Source organism: Ailuropoda melanoleuca, chromosome 4 (assembly GCF_002007445.2).
Source record: "Ailuropoda melanoleuca isolate Jingjing chromosome 4, ASM200744v2, whole genome shotgun sequence".
In the NCBI taxonomy this organism is placed as follows: Eukaryota; Metazoa; Chordata; class Mammalia; order Carnivora; family Ursidae; genus Ailuropoda; species Ailuropoda melanoleuca.
In genome coordinates, this window is record NC_048221.1 from 6,290,002 (window position 1) to 6,303,208 (window position 13,207).

At 38.5% G+C, this 13,207-nt stretch overlaps 1 long non-coding RNA gene across 1 annotated transcript in view; it reads right to left on the reverse strand.

Annotated features, from left to right (window-relative positions):
• Nucleotides 1–13,207, reverse strand: part of LOC117801840 — a 23,969-nt gene that overhangs the window by 4,613 nt on the left and 6,149 nt on the right. Inside the window, exon 4 of the long non-coding RNA XR_004624592.1 lies at nt 11,152–11,342. This is a non-coding gene — a long non-coding RNA (uncharacterized LOC117801840). The remainder of the gene's footprint in view (nt 1–11,151; nt 11,343–13,207) is intronic.

The following is a 13,207-nucleotide window of genomic DNA, read 5'->3' on the forward strand; positions in this document are numbered from 1 at the left end:
CAAACAGATTACAGGAGGCAGAAAAAGGGATCAGTGACCTGGAAGACAGGGTAATGGCAAGTAACCAAGCTGAACAGCAAAAATAAAAAATAAAAAATGAGAATAGGTGAAGGGAATTCACCAACATCACGAAATGTAACAACACTCACATTATAGGATCCCAGAAGGAGAGGAGAGAGAAAAGGGGCAGAAAATGTATTTGGAAGTAATAGCTGAAAACTTCCCTAACCTGGGGAAGGCAGCCGAGATCCAGAGCCAGAAGGCACAAAGAGCACCCAATAAAGTCAACCCAAGGAGGTCCACACCAAAACACTTAATTAAAATGGCAAAAATTAATGATAAAAAGAGAATTTTAAAGGCATCCAGAGAAAAGAAACGGTTACATACAAGGGAAAGCCCATAAGGTGATCNCGCTGGCTGTCTCTCTCTCTGTCAAATAAATAAATAAAATCTTTAAAAAAAAAAAAAAAGAAAGAAAGAAAATGTATTTGGAAGTAATAGCTGAAAACTTCCCTAATCTGGGGAAGGCAGCAGAGATCCAGAGCCAGAAGGCACAAAGAGCACCCAATAAAGTCAACCCAAGGAGGTCCACACCAAAACACTTAATTAAAATGGCAAAAATTAATGATAAAAAGAGAATTTTAAAGGCATCCAGAGAAAAGAAACGGTTACGTACAAGGGAAAGCCCATAAGGTGATCAGCTGATTTTTTCAGCAGAAACTTTGCCTGCCAGAAGCGAGTGGCATGATATATTCAAAGTGCTGAAAGGAAAACACCCACAACCAAGAATATTTTACCCAGCAAGGTTTTTATTCAGAATAAGAGAGAGAAAGTGTTTCCTACACAAACAAAAGATGAAAGAGTTCATCACCACTAAAGCAGCCTTACAAGAAATGTTAATGGATATTCTTTGAGCGGATAGACAAGCCACAATCAGGAGTAAGAAAATTAGGAAAGGAAAAAAATTCACTGGTGAATGAAAACATATAATAAAAGTAGATCAATTATGAAACCAGTACAGAGGTTAAAGCACAAAAACAGTAAAGTCAATTATATCTAAAAAAAAAAATCGAAAGATTCATAAAAGGATGCAAAATAAGACACCTTATACATAAGATGGGGGCTGAGTAAAGATTAAGTGCTTTTAGAAAGGGTTCGAACTTTTTAAAAGATTTTGTTTTTCGGGGTGGGGAGAGGGAGGGAGGGAGGACGAGCACGTGCACACACAATCAGGGGGAGCAGCAGGCAAAAAGAGAAGCAGGCTCCCCACTGATCAGGGAGCCTGATGCAGGACTGTATCCCAGGACTACTCTGGGGTCATGATCTGAGCTGAAGGCAGATGCTTAACTCACTGAGCCATCCAGGCGTCCAAAAAGGGCTCAAACTTAAGCAAAGCAACCATCAACTTAATACAGACTGTTACATGCATAAGATGTTGCATATGAATCTAGGGGTAACCACAAATCACAACCTATAATAAGTACACAAAAATAAAGTGAAAGTAATCCAAGCATAACACTAAAGAAAGCCATCAAACCACAAGGGAGGAGAGCAAGAGAAGAAAGGAACAGAGAACTACAAAAACTCTAAAACAAGTAACAAAATGAGTACATACCTATCAATAATTAAATGTAAATGGACTAAGTACTCTAACCGAGACATAGGGTAACTCAGTGAATNACTACAAAAACTCTAAAACAAGTAACAAAATGAGTACATACCTATCAATAATTAAATGTAAATGGACTAAGTGCTCTAACCGAGACATAGGGTAACTCAATGAATAAAAAAGCAAGACCCGGGGCGCCTGGGTGGCACAGCGGTTAAGCGTCTGCCTTCGGCTCAGGGCGTGATCCCGGCGTTATGGGATCGAGCCCCACATCAGGCTCTTCCGCTGTGAGCCTGCTTCTTCCTCTCTCACTCCCCCTGCTTGTGCCCTCTCTCGCTGGCTGTCTCTGTCTCTGTTGAATAAATAAATAAAATCTTAAAAAAAAAAAAAGCAAGACCCATGTATATGCCACCTACGAGAGACCTACTTCATACCTAGAGATACATCCAAAGGCAAAGTGAAGGGATGAAAAATTATACACCATACAAATGGGAGTGAAAAGAAAGCTGGCGTAGTAATACTCATATCAGACAAAATAGACTTTAAAAGAAAGACTGGAGCAAGAGAGGCACTACAAAATGATACAGGCAGGAATCTAACAAGAGGATATAGCAATTATAAATATTTGTGCACCCAACATGGGAGTATCTAAAGACATTAAGCAACTATTAACAAACATTAAAAAAGAGAGAAATTAGCAGCAATACAGTAACAGTAGGGGACTTTAATGCTCCAGTTATATCAATGGATAGATCATCCAGACAGATAACTAACAAAGAAACAATGGCTTTGAAATGGCACATTTAACCAGATGGATTCAATAGATATATTTAGAACATTCCATTCAAAGACACTGAAATACACATTGTTTTCAAGTGCACATGGAACATTCTCAGTTTACATAACATGTTAAGCCACAAAACAAGTTTCAGCAAATTAAAAAAGCTTGAATCATATCATGCATCTTTCCCAACCACAACAGTGTGAAACTAGAAATCAATTACAAGAAAAAAATCTGAAAAGACCACAAGCACATACAGGCTAAACAGCATAGTACTAAACAATGAATGGATCAACCAAGAAATCAAAGAGGGAATCAAAAACCACATGGAAACAAATGGAAATAAAAACACAATAGTTTAAAATCTTTGGGATGAGGCAAAAATTGTTATAAGAGGGAAGAACATAGGGGCGCCTGGGTGGCTCAGTCGTTAAACATCTGCCTTCAGCTCAAGGTGTGATCCTGGAGTCCTGGGATTGAGCCCCACATCGGGCTCCCTGGCCCACTGGGAGTCTGATTCTTCCTCTCCCACTCCCCGTTTGTGTTCCCTCTCTCACTGTCTGGCTCTCTGTCAAATAAATAAATAAAATCTTTAAAAAAAAAAAAAGAGGGAATAATATAGCAACACAGGCTTATGTCAAGAAACAGGAAAAATCTCAAACAACCTAACCTCACACCTAAGGAAGATAGAAGAAGAAAAACAAAACTCAAGAGAGTAGAAGGAAGGAAATTAAGATTAGAGCAGAAAAAAATCGATGAAACCAGGAGTTGACTGAAAGATCAACCAAATTGATAAACTTTTAGCAAGACTCACCCCTCCCACCAGAGACAGAGAGAGACAGAGAGAGAACTTTATCTATTTATTTATGGACAGTTGGGTTGCTTACATATCATGGCTATTATAAAGAAGGCTGCAATAAACATAGGGGTGCATGTATCTTTCTGAGTTAGTGTTTTCATTTTCTTTGGGTAAATCCAGTAGTGGAATTACTGGATCATATGGAAATTCTATTTTTAATTTTTTGACGAACCTCCATACGGTTTTCCACAGTGGTGTCACCAGTTTGCAATCCCACCAACAGTGCATGAGGGTTCCTCCCCCCTGCCCCCACATTCAGGCCAACACTTTTTATTTCTTGTATTTCTTATTTTAATTCTGACAGGTGTAAGGTGATATCTCATTGTAGTTTTGATTTGCCAGAGGAGAGATGAGTAGGAAGATGGGTGAAATAGGTGAAGAGAATTAAGAATACATTTATCAGGGGCACCTGGCTGGCTCAGTCAGTGGAGCGTGTGACTCGATCTTAGGGTGTGAGTTTGAGCCCCACGTTGGGGGTGGAGATTACTCTAAAATAAAGTCTAAAAAAAAAGAATACACTTGTCATCATGAGCACCGAGTAATGCATACAGTTGTTGATCACTATATTGGACATATGAAACTAACATAATATTTGTTAATCATAATGGAAATTTAAAACAATTTTTTAAATGAGGAAACAATGCCCCACAAAAAAGAGAGAAGACTCAAGAAAATACAACCAGAAACAAAGGAGGAGAAATAACTGCCACTACAGAAATACAAAGGATAAGATAATATTATAAAAGAATTATACGCCAACAAATTGAACAACCTAGAGGAAATGGATAAATTCCTAGAAACCTATAACCTTCCAAAATTGAATCAGGAAGAAATAGAAAATTTGAATAGATATTACTAGCAATATAATTGCATCAGTAATAACAAAAATTCCCAACTAACAAAAGTCCAGAACCAGGGCTTTAAGGGTGAATTATTTAAAGAAGAGTTAATACCTATTCTCAAACTATTCCAAAAAACAGAAGAGGAAGGAAAGCTTCCAAACTCATTATATGAGGCCAACATTGCCCTGATACCAAAACCAGATAAAGACACTCCAAAAAAAGGGAAACTACAGACCACTAGCTCTGATGAACATAGAAGCAAAAATCCTTAAAATATTAGCAAACCAAATTCAACAATACATTTAAAAAAATCATTCACTACAATCAAATGGGATTTATTCCAGGGATGCAAATGTGGTTCAATATTCACAAATCAATGTGATACATCACATTAACAAGAAAAGATAAAAACTATATGATCTTAGTAGATGCAGAAAAGGCATCTGACAAAGTAAAACATCCATTCATGTTAGAAAGACTATACCTCAACATAATAAAGGCCATATATGAAAGACACACAGCTAACATACTCAATGGTGAAAAACAGAGCTTTCGTGGTAAGAACAGGAAGAACGCAAGGTTGTCCAATCTTACCATTTTTATTCAACATAGTACTGGGAATCTTAGCCAAAGCAATCAGAAAGAAAAAGAAAGAATGAGGGGGCGCCTGGGTGGCACAGCAGTTAAGCGTCTGCCTTCGGCTCAGGGCGTGGATCCCGGCGTTATGGGATCGAGCCCCACATCAGGCTCCTCCGCTGTGAGCCTGCTTCTTCCTCTCCCACTCCCCCTGCTTGTTCCCTCTCTCACTGGCTGTCTCTATCTCTGTCGAATAAATAAATAAAATCTTTAAAAAAAAAAAAGAAAAAGAAAGAATGAAAGGAAAGAGCATCCAAATTGGCAAGGAAGAAGTAAAACTTTCACTATTTGCAGATGACAGGAGACTATATATAGAAAACCCTAAAGGCTCCACCATCATACTACTAGGACTGATAAACGAATTCAGTAAGGTTGCAGGATACAAAAATCAATATACAGAAATCAGTGTATTTCTATACACTAATAATAAAACAGCAAAAAGAGAAATTAAGAAAACAATCCCATTTACAAATACACCAAAAACAATAAAATACCTAGGAATAAACTGAACCAAGTTAATTAAGGAGGTGAGAGTCTCCAAAAACTCTAAGACACTGACAAAAATAATTGAAGATGACACAAACAAATGGAAAGATATTCCATGCTCATGGATTGGGAGAACAAATACTGTTAAAATGTCCATACTACCCAAAGCAATCTATAGATTTAATGCCATCCCTATCAAAAAACAATATTTTCCAAAGAACTAGAACAAATACTAAAATTGGTGTAGAACCACACACACAGGGGCACCTGGGTGGCTCAGTCGTTAAGCGTCTGCCTTCAGCTCAGGGCGTGATCCCAGGGTCCTGGGATCAAGGCCCGCATCAGGCTCCCAGCTTCTTCCTCTCCCACTCCCCCTCCTTGTGTTCCCTCTCTCGCGGGCTATCTCTCTCTCTCTGTCAAATAAATAAATAAATTCTTAAAAAAACCACACACACAAACCCAAATAGCCAAAGCAATCTTGAGAAAGAACAAGACTGGAGGTTTCACAATCCCAGGTTTCAAAATATACTACCAAGCTGTAGCAGTCAAAACATTATGGTACTGGCATAAAAACAGACACATAGATCAATGGAACACAATAGAAAATCCAGAAAACCCCCCACAACTATATTGTCAGTTAATCTTTGACAAAGCAGGAATGTCCAATGGGAAAAGGACTGCCTCTTCAACAAATGGTGTTGTACAGCAACATACAAAAGAAATACTGGATCACTTTCTTACACCATACACAAAAATAAACTCAAAATGGAAACCATAAAAATCCTAGAAGAGAACACAGGCAGTAACCTCTTTGACATCAGCTACAGCAATTTTTTTCTCAGTATGTCTCCTGAGACAAAGGAAACAAAAGCAAAAATAAACTACTGGGACTACATCAAAATAAAAAGCTTCTGCATAGCAAAGAAAATAATCAACAAAACTAAGGGCAACCTATGGAATGGGAGAAGATGTTTGCAAGTGACATATCCAATTAAGGGTTAGTATCCAAATTATATAAAGAACTTATAAAACTCAACACCCCAAAAGCAAATAATCCAATTAAAAAATAGGCAGAAGACATGAACAGATATTTCTCCAAGTAAGACATACAGATGACCAACAGACATGAAAAGATTTTCATCATCAATTATCAAGGAAACATGAATCAAAACTACAATGAGAGATCACCTCACCTGTCAGAATGGCTAAAATCAACAATACAAGAAACAAGTGTTGGTGAGGTTGTGGAGAAAAAGGAACCTTCTTGCACTGTTGGTGGGAATGCAAACTGGTGCAGCCATTGTGGAAAACAGTATGGAGGTTCCTCATAAAACTTAAAAAAACAGAATTTCCATATGATCCAGTATTCTGCCACTGGGTATTTACCCAAAGAAAATGAAAATTCTAATTAAAAAAGATATTTGCACACCTATGTTTATTGTAGCACTACTTAGAATAGCCAAAATATGAAAGCAAAGAGTTGAAAGACCTATATTATGAAAACTATGTCATGAAAGAAACTATTGGTGAAAGAAATAAGATGACACAAACAGAAAGCTAAATTATGGATTTGAAGAATATCATTAAAATGTCCATAATACCCAAAGCAATCTACAGATCTAACACACCACCTACCAAAATACCAATAGCACTTTTTACTGAACTAGAATAGTCTTAAAATGTGTATAGAAACACAAAAGCCTTTGAACAGTGAAAGCAATCTTAAGAGGAAGAAAACAGGAGGTATCTCAATCCCAAATTTCAAGATATACTACAAAGCTAGAATAATCAAAACAGTATGGTACCAGCACAAAAACAGAAACAGGAGAGAACAGAACAGGAGAGAGACCAGAAACAAACCCACACCTATATGGTCAATTAATCCACAAAAAGGACCAAGAATATATAATGGGAAAAAGTTTCTTCAATAAATGGTGTTGGGAAAACTGGACAGCAATGTCCAGAAGAATGAAACTGGACCTCTTTCTTACAACACACATACAAAAAAACTCAAAATGGATTAAAAACAAAAGGAGTTCATGACCAGGCCCGCAAGAAATAGTGAAGGGGACACTTTGTGTGGGCAAGAAAGACCAAAACAAAGACTAGAAAGGAACAGAAAATCTCCAGAAACAATTATTTAAATAAACGATGGCAGTAAATTCATTTCAATAATCACTCTAAATATAAATGGGACCAAATGTTCCAAGCAAAAGACAGAGGGTCTCAAAATGGATTAAAAAAAAAAAAAAAAAACAAACCCAAGACCCATCTATATGCTGTCTGCAAGAGACTAATTTTAGACTTAAGGACACCTGCAGATTGAAAGTGAGGGGATAGAGAACCATTTATGATGCTAATGGATGTCAAAAGCAAGCCAGAGTAGCCATACTTATATAAATTAGATTTTAAACCAAAGACTATAACAAGAGATGAAGAAGGAAACTATATCATAATAAAGGGGTCTATCCAAAGAAGATCTAACAATTGTAAATATTTATGCTCCTGACTTGGGAGCAGCCAAATATATAAATCAATTAATAAAAAACAAACTTATCGATAATACAATATTAGTAGGAGACTTTAACACCCCACTCACAGCGAAGTACAGATCATTTCAGCAGAAAATCTAAGAAACAATGGCTTTGAATGACACATTGGACCAGATGGACTCAACAGATATATTTAGAACATTTCATACTAAAGCACGATAGACATTCTTTTCAAGTGCACATGGGGCGTTCTCCAGAACAGATCGCACACTGGGTCACAAATCAGGCCTCAACAAATACGAGAAGACTGAGATCATACCATGCATATTTTCAGACCACAATACTAAGAAACTTGAAGTCAATCGCCAGAAAAAATTTGGGAAGACCACCAACACATGCAGGTTACAGAATATCCTACTAAAGAATGAATGGGTTAACCAGAAAAAGAGAAATAATAAAAGACATGGAAACAACTGAAAATGAAAACGTGACTGTCCAAAATGTTTGGGATGCAGCAGAAATGGTCATAAGAGGGAAATATATAGCAATACAGGCCTACCTTAAGAAGCAAGAAAAATCTCAAATACACAATTTAACTTTACATGTAAAGGAGCTAGCGAAAGAACAACAAATGAAGACTAAAGCCAGCAGAAGGGAAATAATACTAGAGCAGAAATAAATGGTATAGAAACAAACAAACAAAAGACCAGTAGAACAGATCAACGAAACCAGGAGCTGGTTCTTTGAAGGAATTAATAAAATTGATAAACCCCTAACCAGACTTAGCAAAAGAGGAAGGACCCAAATAAATAAAATCACGAATGAGATAATAACCAACACCACAGAAATACAAACAATTATAAGAGAGTATTATGAAAAATTATGTGCAAAACAAATTGGGCAATCTGGAAGAAATATATAAACCAACAAACCGATACAACAAGATATGAGCAAATAGAATCCAACAGTACATTAAAAGAATCATTCACCATGATTAAGTGGGATTTATTCCAGGGCTGCAAGCATGGCTCAATATTTGCAAATCGATCAGTGTGATACACCACATTAATAAAAGAAAGGATACGAGCCATATGATCCTCTCGAAAGAGGATGTGACAAAGCATGTGACAAAGTACAGCATCGATTCTTGATAAATACCCTCAACAAAGCAGGGATAGAGGGAACATCGTAAAGGGGTGATGGGGATTAAGGAGGACACTTGTGATGAGCACTGGGTGTTGTATGTAAGTGATGAATCACTGAACTCTACCCCTGTACAGCAGAGGGAACACAGACATACTGTAATAACTCTGCATGCTGACTGATGATAACTACAGCCCGGGTGGTGATTATTCTGAAACATACAGAAATATTGAATCACTATCTTGTACACCTGAAACTAATACTGTATGTCAATTCAATAAAAAGGAATAAAACAAGTATACAATAAATCTTTTGACTTGTATTCTGCAATAAATTATTAATTGCTAAGCTTTCAATCCAGTCTCCCTATTATACAAGTATAAATTTCTTGTCACCATAATCTGTTTAAAATGCAAACCTGGGGGTGCCTGGGTGGCACAGTGGTTAAGCGTCTGCCTTCGGCTCAGGGCGTGATCCCGGCATTACGGGATCGAGCCCCACATCAGGCTCCTCTGCTATGAGCCTGCTTCTTCCTCTCCCACTCCCCCTGCTTGTGTTCCCTCTCTCGTTGGCTGTCTCTCTCTCTGTCAAATAAATAAATAAAATCTAAAAAATAAATAAATAAATAAAATGCAAACCTGGGTGTTTATACGCAACTAATGAAGCATCGAGCTTTACATCGGAAACCAGGGATGTACTGTATGGTGACTAACAATATAATTAAAAAAATTAAAATATAAAAAATAAATAAAAATAAAATGCAAACCTAACCAGCACATCTTTCTTTTAAAATCCTTCCTTGCTGTCCTCGGCTGATATTTCTAGAAAGGCTGACCATAATTCTCGTTTCATTCCAGTGGTCCTGGCATAATTGTTGATACTACCTTCTTTAGTACCCAAGATGTTCTAGTTTGAAAGGAAACAAAACTGATCTCCTTATCTGCAGAGCACCTATTATGTGCCAAGCACAGTATTAAAACCCAGGATCCAGGGGCGCCTGGGTGGCACAGCGGTTAAGCGTCTGCCTTCAGCTCAGGGCGTGATCCCCGAGTTGTGGGATCGAGCCCCACATCAGGCTCCTCTGCTATGAGCCTGCTTCTTCCTCTCCCACTCCCCCTGCTTGTGTTCCCTCTCTCGTTGGCTGTCTCTCTCTCTGTCAAATAAATAAATAAAATCTAAAAAATAAATAAATAAATAAAATGCAAACCTGGGTGTTTATACGCAACTAATGAAGCATCGAGCTTTACATCGGAAACCAGGGATGTACTGTATGGTGACTAACAATATAATTAAAAAAATTAAAATATAAAAAATAAATAAAAATAAAATGCAAACCTAACCAGCACATCTTTCTTTTAAAATCCTTCCTTGCTGTCCTCGGCTGATATTTCTAGAAAGGCTGACCATAATTCTCGTTTCATTCCAGTGGTCCTGGCATAATTGTTGATACTACCTTCTTTAGTACCCAAGATGTTCTAGTTTGAAAGGAAACAAAACTGATCTCCTTATCTGCAGAGCACCTATTATGTGCCAAGCACAGTATTAAAACCCAGGATCCAGGGGCGCCTGGGTGGCACAGCGGTTAAGCGTCTGCCTTCGGCTCAGGGCGTGATCCCGGCGTTATGGGATCGAGCCCCACATCAGGCTCCTCCGCTATGAGCCTGCTTCTTCCTCTCCCACTCCCCCTGCTTGTGTTCCCTCTCTCGCTGGCTGTCTCTGTCTCTGTCGAATAAATAAATAAAATCTTAAAAAAAAAATAAATAAATAAAACCCAGGATCCAGAAACAAGCTTATCAAGTCACTGCCCCTGTTTACTTTAAACTTGGTGGGTGGAAAGTGATCCTAAACAGATTAATGAATTTCTAATATCAGGTAGATTTAAGCATCGTGATAAACAGTAATGCAGAGAGGAGATGGAGGGAGGGAGGACAATTAAAGGTGGAAAGATTAGGGAAGGACTGGCTGATGACATGATATTTGAGCAGAGAGATGAATAAAAGGAAAAGACAAGCACCTGCCAGATAAAGAATTTTCCAAAGAGGGGAACAATTTGAACAGTTCAGAAAAAAAATATCATTTCCTCTTCCTCGTGATGTGGGTGAAGAAAGAAAATTGGCCTAGTATCCCAGGAAAGCTTCCTAGAAAAACACAATACCTTGAATATCACTCAACAAATATTTATACCTCAGAGTTAACGTTCCAAAAGGTATTTTAAAAGAACAGACTGCTTAAGTCATAGAGGTTTTACAGAAGGAGAAAAGTTACAAATGGACGCTCTTGGTCAAGATGGATGCTGTACTCACCAGAATAGGCTGGCTTGGCCTCCGGGTCCATGCAGGTGCCCCCACGCCCAAGATGCACACAGCCCTTCTCTTGCTGGAAATCGCAGTGACCTTGGATTCCCCTCTCATAGAAGAGGTGGGTGCATAACCCACAGCGGACAAGCCAGAAGACATCCTGTCTCACGTCCATGGTACTTGAAGAATTCCTGAATCTTTATACAAAAACGAAAACGTGGGGTAATCACACTGTCAGATCCTGTCTGTAGAAGAAACCGCACATATTCGTGCGTGAGGGGTGGGACCTGCAGCTTCTACCAACAGTTTCAGTGTTTCCTTTCTCTCCCACTATTTTAATATTTTTTTTAAGATTTTATTTTTATTTATTCGAGATAGAGACAGCCAGCGAGAGAAGGAACACAAGCAGGGGGAGTGGGAGAGGAAGAAGCAGGCTCATAGCGGAGGAGCCTGATGTGGGGCTCGATCCCACAACACCAGGATCACGCCCTGAGCCGAAGGCAGACGCTTAACCGCTGTGCCACCCAGGCGCCCCTATTTTGACATCTTTGAATACATTCTGTAGAGGCTTCTATGCACAGAAATTTTCAAATGGGGGCGGGGGCGGGGCAGAGGGAGAGAGAGATCTTAAGTAGGGTCCATGTCCAGCGTGGAGCCACACATGGCCTCGATCTCATGACCTTGAGACCATGACCTGAGCCGAAATCAAGAATTGGACGCTTAACTGACCGAGCCACCCAGGCGCCCCTCAAACATTTTCATTTGGAAAAAATTAGAGATTCTTTATTGTTCATCAACAAAAGAAGCCCAAAACCTCTGTTTACAGTTCTATAGCATACATCATGTGGCCGTAAAGTTAACATTTTGTACACTTACATTTCAAGTGATTGTCAGGATATGTCAGATTATTTCAACCATCTTATTTCCCTATTCTCTTACCTAAAGATTTTATTTATTTGATAGAGAGAGAGAGAGAGAACACGAACAAGCAGGGGGAGCAGCAGAGGGAGAGGAAGAAGCAGGTTCCCGCTGAGCAAGGAGCCCAATCTGGGGCTCGATCCCATGACCCTGGGACCATGACCTGAGCCAAAGGCAGGTGCTCAACCATCTGAGCCACCCAGGCGCCCCTCTTACCTAACTTTTTAATGTTCCTTGAGTCTCTTCATTTGACTTCCTTTGAATGTTTCATTACTTCATTGTTCCCTCTACAATCTCGTTAGATTCACGTACAAATTTCTGTGAATTTGCACCAATGATTGTGAATCCTTCACTTCATAGAGCTTAATGTAATTATTTTCATAACCTCCCCCCAAAAGTTACTATATTAAAACACTTTTAGTCCCATTTTTACCTTTGACTTTTGTATCACCATTGTCACACATTTTAATCTTACATTATTTTAATCTTTATGAGAGTTTTCTAGGGTAGCTTTATAAAATAATTATTCCATAATATTTACCTATATATTAACCTTTCTGGTGCCCTTCATTCCTTCCTGCATTTCCAGTTTTCAATCTGGAATTATTTTCCTTTGGACAAGAACTTACTCTAGTATTTTTTCTAATTCGAGCCTGCTAGCAGTGAAATGTTTCGGCTTACACATTTCTTCAGGCATTTTTATTTTGCTGCTGGGTATGGAAATCTGCTTCGACAGGAGACTTACCACTTAAAAATGGCTCTCATTAAGGTCTTGTTTTATTTATGTTGGGATGTCAGCTGTCCATTTTCCTGCTTATTTGGCCCCTGTATTCTCTAAAATCTTTCTCATTTTCTTTGGTTTTGAGACCGTGGTGTGTAGCTGGTTATGGTTTCACTTTGCTTAGGGGGGACTGGGCTAATTGAATCTGGGGGTTGATGTCCTTCGGCAATTTGGAACACGCTGTGTTTCTTCACTTTTGACAGCATTTCCTCCCCTAGTTCTCTCTTCTTNCTAATTGAATCTGGGGGTTGATGTCCTTCGGCAATTTGGAACACGCTGTGTTTCTTCACTTTTGACAGCATTGCCTCCCCTAGTTCTCTCCTCTTTTTTTTTTTTTTAAGATTTTTATTTATTTATTTATTT